The sequence below is a fragment of the Mus caroli genome, chromosome 1, assembly GCF_900094665.2.
Source record: "Mus caroli chromosome 1, CAROLI_EIJ_v1.1, whole genome shotgun sequence".
In the NCBI taxonomy this organism is placed as follows: domain Eukaryota; kingdom Metazoa; phylum Chordata; class Mammalia; order Rodentia; family Muridae; genus Mus; species Mus caroli.
In genome coordinates, this window is record NC_034570.1 from 57,128,824 (window position 1) to 57,138,689 (window position 9,866).

The following is a 9,866-nucleotide window of genomic DNA, read 5'->3' on the forward strand; positions in this document are numbered from 1 at the left end:
AATTATATCTAGAATTCTATTTCTGTTATTTTCTTTTAGTTTGCATAGATTGTTTAATGTGTAGGCCTTGGGTGCATTGCATACATTGCTGCCTGCTTCTTGGAACACAGAATTGCGGTGGGTTTCTCCTCCCTAGTGTGGGAATGCTCAGAACTTCCAGTGTAGTGTCAGCCTGTTGAGCGACTTGGTACATTGCAAAGGTGGAATAGGTTTACTTTTTTTAAATGATTTTTTATTTTATGTACATTGGTATTTTGCCTGCATGTATGGCTGTGTGAGGGTTTTAGATCCCCAAGAATTGAAGTTACCGACAGTTGTGAGCTGCCATGTGGCACTTGAAGCTGGGTCCTCTGGAAGATCAGCCAGTGCTCTTAACCACTGAGCCATTTGTCCAGCCCAGAATCTCCTCCCTTTCTTTCTTCTTTTCTTTTTTTTTTTAATGAACAAACTTGAGCACATAAACAGGATCAAAGAGAAACTGCACCGGGCATGGGAGACAGCCAGCTAGCTGCTGCTGCAGCCTGACATGTCCGTGGCAGAGGTGTTAGGAGAAGGAGGGACTAGCCAGGCTTTTTGTATGCTGCAAGGGAATGAGGAATGCTCATTTAAAATTCATCGCAAAGCATTTTAGGTGTAATTGGTGTTTAAAATGCCTATTTCTGAGTTATAACTTGTTTTAAAAATACTTATTTATTTATTATATGTTAAGTACATTGTAGCTGTCTTCAGACACCCCAGAAGAGGGCATCAGATCTCATTAGGGATGGTTGTGAGCTACCATGTGGCTGCTGGGATTTGAACTCAGGACCTTTAGAAGAGCAGTCAGTGATCTTAACCACTGAACCATCTCTCCAGTCCCCAAGTTATAACTTTAAGATGAATTCAGATACTATTTGTCTGGGGAGCTTTATTATCTAAACTTGAATATAAAAACCTTCTGTGAGTTTTTCCTCCTTCATTGGTGGGAAAAACTGTGGACATTAAAATTAACTAGTTCCTCTCACGTTGGAGACCTTGTGAGGTTGTGTGATGTTTACATTTTTTTTAATTTATTAGGTATTTTCTTCATTTACATTTCCAGTGCTATCCCAAAAGTCCCCCATATCCTCCCCCGCATCCCCCCCCCCCCAGATATTTACATCTTTGTTGATGGTTTGGTTTGGTTTGAAGAAAGGATCTTGCTATCTAACCCAAGCTGGCCCTGTTCAGGCTAGCATGGAACCCATAGCTCTTTGTGCCTCTCAAGTGCCAGTATTAGTCACATCGCCCACTCAGTCCAGTATTTGTTCTGTCCCCCTTGGACATAAAGCAGAGTGGTCATACAAGAGAGTAAGCATCCGTTGCAGGTCGCGGTGGACCTGAGAAGCATGTGTGTGTGCCTTCCTTTATATCGCCGGTGATCACCTCCCTTCACAAGCTGAAGCTGCATTTGCATTAAAGTTAATACTTTTAGGGTTTTGAGGGGAGTGTAGGTGATGAGACAAGATTTCTCTGTGTAGCCATGGCTGTCCTGGCACTTACTCTGTAGACCAGGTTGGTCTCGAACTCAGAGCTCCATCTTAACCTCTTCCTTCCAGGTCCTGGACTTAAAGGCGAGTGCTGCCCACTGATCAGCTAGACACTTTAATGTATGTGTTATTTTATTCTCTCTTCTGTTTGGTTTGGCTTGAGTCAGTCCTACTATATAGTAACCCTGGCTGGTCTGGAACTCACTGTGTAGACCAGGATGGCCTTGAATTCACAAACATCCCCTTGCTTCTACCTCCTGGGTGCTGGAATTAAAGGTGTATACCATTATATCCCCCACCCTCACCCCGTTGTAGTTTTTTTGTTTTGTTTTGTTTGAGGAAGCGTCTTGTCTGGAGTCCAGGCTGGCCTTGAACTCCCTATGAGGCCCAAAATAGTCTTGAATTCAAAATCCTTAATCCTTCTGCTATAGCCTCTGAAGTGTTATAATTATAAGCACCATGACATCGTGTTAGATCTACCTTTTGCTACTAGTGATTTTAGTATTGTAAAAACAGAGTACTTCACTGGGTGTGGTGGCGCACGCCTTTAATCCCAGCACTCGGGAGGCAGAGGCAGGCAGATTTCTGAGTGCAAGGCCAGCCTGGTCTACAGAGTGAGTTCCAGGACAGCCAACGCTGCAGAAAAACCCAAAAAACCAAAAAAACCAAAAAACCTCCAAAAACCCAAAAAAACCAACAGAGTACTTCATTGTGAAAATTATAGTGAAGTTATTAAGAAAATGACAACTATATTCTGTCCTTAAAAGGTCTCTTTTAAACAATGGTGTATATGTATAGAAATGTAACAATACCCATTATTTTGTATGCTAGCTAAAAAGTTAATTTTAAAAAATCGTATTTAGACATTGTACATTTAAAGTAAAAGATTCATGTGTGATTAATGTATTAGAATCTGTCAATAAGTAAAAGAGCCATTCTTGGCAAATAGTTGCTGACAAAATCACCAATTTTTTTTTTCTTTAAAGAAAGAAAGCACTGACAATAGAAATTGTTATTCAGGCTTACTAAGATTTTTGTCTTGCAGGAACTTGTTTTGGGGGTTGTTTGTGTTGTTTTCTTTCTTGAGAAGGCGTCTCAAGAACCCTAGGCTAGCCTCAACCTATATTTAGCTGCTCCTCCTTTCTCTACCTTTGAAGTGCTAGGATCATAGATGTATACCACCATAGCTCTGTCTTCTTTCTTCTAGACACACAGGTTGACCAGATGTCTGGTCTGGACTCCCCCCCACCCCCCTCCCATTGTGAGGTACTATATCCAGCATATTCTAACACTTCTAAAAGCAGACTCCATACCAAACAGACCATGGTACCTAATGCCTGTGCTCTCAGTCGTAGGAGGCTGAAGCAGGAGGATGGACAGTTCCAGAGACTTTGGTTGAATGGATGAATGGGTATCATCCAAGCACAGAGTTGCAGTTACTGCAGAGGCTAGGCAGCATACATGCCAAGCCCCGTGCTGGCTGCTATGGGGCACCGCACAGACCTGAAGTCCATATAAGTTCAGGCTCTATGTGGTAATCTCCCCACCACGACTGTAGGTAAGGGGCTGTGCCTGTATCCACTGTACCCCACCCAGCCTAGACAGCTGACCTCAAAAGCCCAGAAGGTGGCAGGTAGGTGTGTGCCTAAATTCTACATTAACATGACCATAGACACTTTCAGTCTAAACCTTACTGTTTTAGAAATGGCCATTTATAGTGTTTCAAAGATTTGGGTTACTGGGTCTTGCAAGAAACTGTTCCTGAGGTAAGCACTGAATGAAGCAGGCATGTGATTGCTTTAGATTATTTCAGTGTGAAATTTCTGTAAAAAAAAAAAAATACACAAGTTTAAGGTAGGCATGGTGGCACACATCTTTAATCCCAACAACTGAGTAGGCAGAGGCAGACGGATCTCTTCAAGTTCAAGGCTAGCCTGGTTTATATACAGGAGTGCTCACTCTAGATAGGTAGGTAGGTAGGTGGGAGGTAGGGAGGTAGATAGGTAGATATCTCTGATTCGAATGTAATCAAACATAGACAATCTGAATTCTAACACTTATCCAGGACCACTCAGACCTGAGAACTGTTACCTGATCTTATGCTAAATAAGAACGGAGTCTGTCTGAGAGTTGCTGTGAGGGCTGCTGGTTTGTCTGTCTTAGGTCTCCTCAAAGCCCAGCAGGTGCCCTTCCAGAACTAGGTGGTCAGTGGCTGTGCTGGAGGAGGCCCCTTTCAGGCTACAGGCAGAGAATAACAGTGTCACATTGGGGGACATTATTCCTCCTGATGTTAAGAAAATAACTCTTCAACAGAAGTCACATCTTAAGTGATAATTGGTTGTTTTGTTTTGTTTAATTAAAGCTTCAAAGCAAGATTAAAGATTGAATTTAGGTAGAATTAGCATTAATAGTCAATCTTTTCTGTAATTTATAACAAGAAAAAAAAAGTGTCCCCAAAGTTATGGTTAGGTTAGTTAAATATTGTAGTAAGGAGAGAAATCCATGGAGACCTCAGGATAATAAGCAGGGGTTAGCAGAAAGGTGACACTGTTCATTTCTGTGACATTTCTGGCTAAACAAGCTTTTGTAGACCCGCTGGGAATGTAACCACTATTTCCATGGGAAAATAAATTCCAGGTTCCAGACAAGTAATTTAGAGATGCTGTGGAACACAGCCACTAATAAGTTTAGACTTGTGTGCTCCAGAGGCCCCATCACACCATTGTGATAGATAGCCAGAGTTCAGCAGTAAGGGGAAATGGGGTAAATCGACTCTTACAGATAAAATGAAGATTAACTATGATCATAGCTCAGAAGAGAAGACTGTCAAAGACCGAAACCATCATAGCACAAAAGAAAGGGAAACCCCAGTGATTCGGATCAGACCGGTCCCCTTACTCTGTATGCAGTGCTGCTCCTAGGTGTCACATGATATTATAGATATTTGTGGTTTGTTTTATTCTGTTTGTTTTGTTCTAGTAAGAGAGACAAGGCCTCAGACTAGCCTGGAATTAACGCTGTAAACCAGACTGGCCTGGAAACTGTGGCAGTCTTTCAGTCCCAGACTCCCAAGTGTTAGGATTGCAGGCATTCATTAGCCATCATGTCTGGCTTTATTTTAGACTTAGAACCAGAAGGAGGAACAGTGCAGTGGCTCACTTGCTGCACTACCCTGGCAACCTGGTTCAATCCCTGGCCCCCAGATAAAGGTGATAGGAGAGGTCTGACTGCACCAAGCTGCCCTCTGACCCTCACATGTGCACCGTGGAACTCAGGCCTCTACGCTGCCACACAATAACGAATAATTCTCTAATCAGAATAGGAAAGAGATGAGGCCAGAGCCTTCTGTTTGCCTGCTACTCTACTGCCTCTTGTGCCTTCATCTCTGACTTAAGGTGACAGGGCAGAGCGTTGCCCAGCATACCCAAGGCCTAGAGTTTGGTCCCCAGCCCTAGTTTAAAAAAGGCTTAATATAGTGTGTCTGCATGTGCTTCTGGACTGGATCAAAAACAGTGACAGGAAACACTGCTGCTATGTTGATAAGGGTAAAATGTGTGGCATCACCACACATGAGATAGACACACACACACACACAGAAAGAGAGTTGCTGGCAGCACTAAATACATCCATGGGAACTTGTTGGCTAATCAGGATACGTCCCACCTAGAACATCTCATCAAAATGTAGTATGCCCATGCTATTATATTAAGATCACCCTGTAAAATAGACATGAAGGAGCTGACAAGATGCATGGAATCATGGGGGCAGGGGGTGCAATGCAAAAGTTTTTTTCTTGTGGAAAATCAAAATAAGTAGGTGTTGTGTGTTGTAGTTTAACTGTGAAATGCCACAACCTATCCTACACTGGCCTTTTTTGCCCACTGACAACCTTGTAGGAAGTGATTAGTAATTAAATCTGGATTTGTAGATGGATTGACCCACTGATAGTTGATAGTCTGATGGCATTGTTGAGTTCTGGTTGGAAGAAGTGGGCCACTGATGGTGTGCCTTTGAGAAATGAGTCTTGTTCCTAGCAGTGCTTCTAGGTTCCTGCTTCCTGGTTGCCTGGACGTGAGCAGCTTTACTCCTGTATACTCATCTACCATGATGCTCTGCCCCATCATGACCTAGAAACCTCTGAAACAGTGAGCCAAAATAAATCTGCCCACCCTTTCAGTTGTTTCTTTCTTTATTTGGCACTTCAAAGGAAGTCTAAACACAACTGGGTTGATACTAAAGTCCATGAAAGAAGATTCTTTTTTTTTTTTCAAGATTTTTATTTAAATGAGTACACCATTTCTGTCTTCAGACACACCAGAAGAGTGCATCAGATCCCATTACAGATGGTTGTGGGCCACCATGTGATTGCTGGGATTTGAACTCAGGACCTCTGGAAGAGCAGTCAGTGCTCTTAACCACTGACCCATCTCTCCAACCTAGAAAGAAGATTCTAAACATTGTTTACCCATGAGTCAAAAAGAATGTGTGGATCTAAAGAGAGATGTGTAAGAAAGAAGGAAGTGCTGGAGAGAGAAGGAGAAACGAAAGGTGTCAGGGGTGTTTTGTTTATGTTGTTTTTGCTTTATTTGGAGACAGGCTCATATAGCCCATGATGACCTAGAACTCTGTAGCCAAGGTTAGCCTTGAACTTTTGATCCTTTTGCCTCCATGTATAGACTCCTGGCATTGCAGGCATGAACCAACATAGCCAGTTCATGCAGAACTGATTGATGATAGGACCCTATCTCCCCAGCAAGCCCCAGTCATACAGAGCTTATTTTAAATATTGGCGCAAGTGGATTTAAAGGGTAACTTTTTTTTTCCCCAAGTTTTGCTGTCGCTATAGATGGCTCTGTACCATAACAAAAATTTTATAAGACTGTCTTTCATTATACAAGTGTCCTTTAGATCATTGGGTGTTTGGGGGTGGCAGATGACAACACATGATGGGGACCCAACCTTTCAACTGAGAAAATAAAAGCCAACCTTCCCATAGTCATGAACCATCTCTGTGTCCACAGGAGTTGTAGGCCTGTTCTAAGTGTATGAGGAGCAGTTATGTAATTTACTACCAACAGAATTTATCCTTCAAATGTTGCAACAATGGGTCACCTCCGTTTGTGGTAGGACACACAGGTGCTTCCTGTTGCCCTGCCCAGGACGATGTTAACATCAACCTCAGAGAAGGCCGTTGGACCAGCCTGGAGCCAAATAATAGCCACTGTGTCTGTATTGAGGAGGTAGGGAGAACTGTCTCTTAAAATGTATTTATTTGTTTCTGGTTTTGAGAGAAGATTATCACATTATATGGCTCTGGGTAGCCTAATACTGTGTACCCCATGCAGGCTGCAAAATCACAGTAACCCTCCCAACTTAACTTGACTAACACTGAACTCAGAGGCAAGCACCGTTGTGCCCAAGAGCAGGACTGGAGAGGTAGCCCAGCAGTTAAGAGCACACCAAAGGACCTGGGCTCAATTCCAAGCACTCACAGTGTCTAACAACTGTCTATAACTCCAGTTCCAAAGGATCCAACACCCTTTTCTGGCCACTGTGGGCACCAGGCAAGCATGCAGTATACAGACATACATGTATAAAAAAACACCCATACTCATAAAATATAAACAAAATTTAAGAGCAATAAATCTGAGTGTTTTATACAACAATAGTTACTAGTAGTCAGGTAAGTTATCACAAGTAAGTGTGTCGACCCCTGAAATAAACTAAGAAAACAATTCATGGCAGCCATAACAGTGCACACTCATATCCCAGTATGAAAGAGGTTGAGGCAGGCTAATACTGTGAGTTCAGAAGTTCAAGACCAGCTTGACCAACATAGTGTAACTCCATGTCAAAGTAAGAAGGGCTGAGGGTGTAGTTCTCTTGGTAGTGTGTTTGCCTAGCATGCATAAAGCCCTGGGTTCAATCCCCAGCACTGTATAAACGGGGTGTAGCAGTCTGTACCTATAATCCCAGCCGCTAAAGGCAAGAAGATCCAAAGTTCAAGGTCATGGTCAGACACACACATACACACACAGTTTCAAACCATGTGGGGTTGGGCGTGGGAGAAGGAAAGTAGAATGTAGAATGTAGAATGGCGGGATACCATTCTAAGAAACACCATGTAACTGTTCTCACAGGCCATTTGTCTTTTTTTTTTTTTTTTTTTTTGGTTTTTTTTTTTTCAAGACAGGGTTTCACTGTATAGTCCTGGCTGTCCTGGAACTCACTCTGTAGACAAGGCTGGCCTCGAACTCAGAAATCCACCTGCCTCTGCCTCCCAAGTGCTGGGATTAAAGGCATGCACCACCACGCCCGGCTGCCATTTGTCTTTTTGTTGCTACTGTTAGAAGGAAGTTTCCGTGTTCTTTGTGTGTATACATAAACATATAGAGTACATACGTGTTCTAACATGGAGTCTTCATTTTCTGCTGGAGGAGTATGCTACTATTCTCTTTTGCTTCAAGAATATCTTAGCTGAGATGAGAAAAATTAAGATTCTTTAAAGACATATCTATTTTATGTGTCCGAGTGTTTTATCTACATGTATGTAAATGCAAATGCCCTCAGAAGCCAAAAGGTGCTGGTGCTGGCTCCTGAGGCTGCAGTTAGAGTAGTTGTAAGGCAACGTGTGGGTGCTGGAAACGAAACTGGGTCTTCAACCAGAGCAATAAGGAAAAGTGAATGATTCTTTTAAGCAGGGAGGAACAATTTGTGTATTTATTGTTCCATTTGCTGAGCTCTTTGCCCAAACAATATTTCTAGTACTGTTGGTCACAGTGACACATACTTGTCTGTCTGTAGTCCCAGATTTTCTAGAGACAGAAGCAACAGATCACTACAGCCCAAGAGTCTGAAGTCTGTCTGGGCAATAGAACAAGACCCAGAGAGTAGAGAGAGGGAGAAGGAAGAAGAGGGAGGCGGAGGAAGAGAGAGAAAGAGCGAAAAAGCAAACAGCATGTAAGCATTCTGGACATGTGTGGGGTTTCTCATTTCAACCAATTCTCCCAACTCTCTGGTTATAACAGAGTATCCTACAGCTCAATCAAAAGTGACACTGTGACACCAGTTACCAGGAGTTATCATCAGACCCCACAGGTTTAGTCGCTCAGTCACACAAGACAACCCTCACTTCAGGTGCTAGTCCCTAGTATCAGGTCCTCAGGCTACCCCCACTAACATCCCACGTGGCCAAAGTGAGGTTGACCTACAACCTCTAGTTTGAAGATTTGCTAGAACTCATTATACAAACAGCAACACTCCTGGTTTATTATAGAGTCTAACCCTGGAACAACCAAATGGAAGAACAAGATGGCCAGGACACTGTGGAGGTGCTGGAGAGGCACAGGGTTTCGGTGTCCTCTCTGGACACATCAGCCTCTGAGCTCAGGTGTGTGGTCTCCATCCTGGAAGCTTCCATACCCCGGCATCCGGGATACTGATGGCCAGACACGTAGACATGCTTAATTATTAACTCCATCTCCTGCCCCTCTTCCTTCCCCGAGGCCATGGGGTAAGCAAAGCTTCCAGGCCTCTGATCAAGGTTTGGTGTATCTGGTCTCCAGTTATTCCTAAGTTGTTTGGGGACAGGTCAAGAGTAACTCACTAGAAAGATACTCTTTTGACCCGAGAATTCCAAGAGCTTTCAGAAGTCTGTGGACCAGGAACAATGGCCAAATATCAGCACAGGAGGCACACACATCTGTCATCTGGAAGTTATGTGGGGCAGAGAGGCTTTGTGTCAGGAAACAAGGATAAAGAGCATGTATATGTTTCTTATGCAATATATTCATACACACTATTTTGAAATAAAGCAAGAAACAGTCATCTAGCGCTGGGCCTGGAGAGATGGCTCAGTGGTTAAGGGTCTAGATTCAGGACCACGCAGAGGCTCAGTCTGTAACCCTAGTTCCAGAGGCTCTGAGGATAGAGGAGCCTGGGGGGGAAGCACAGTGATGACACCCTTACATCTCTTACCCATAATGGACTACTAAAGCTTTTTTAAAAATTGCTTTGCGGGGCTAGAGAGATGGCTCAGTGGTTAAGAGCACTAACTGCTCTTTCAGAGGTCTTGAGTTCAAATCCCAGCAACCACATGGTGGCTCACAACCACCTGCAATGAGATTGGGTGCCCTCTTCTAAGTGTCTAAAGACAGCTACAGTGTACTTATATATAATAAATAAATCTTTTTAAAAATTTGCTTTGCTAATGTATTAATTGCCCTAATTTTCACTTTTGGATTATTCTCATTAACAGGTACTTCTTTTCTTCTTCTTCTTCTTCTTCTTCTTCTTCTTCTTCTTCTTCTTCTTCTTCTTCTTCTTCTTCTTCTTCTTCTTCTTCTTCTTCTTCTTCTT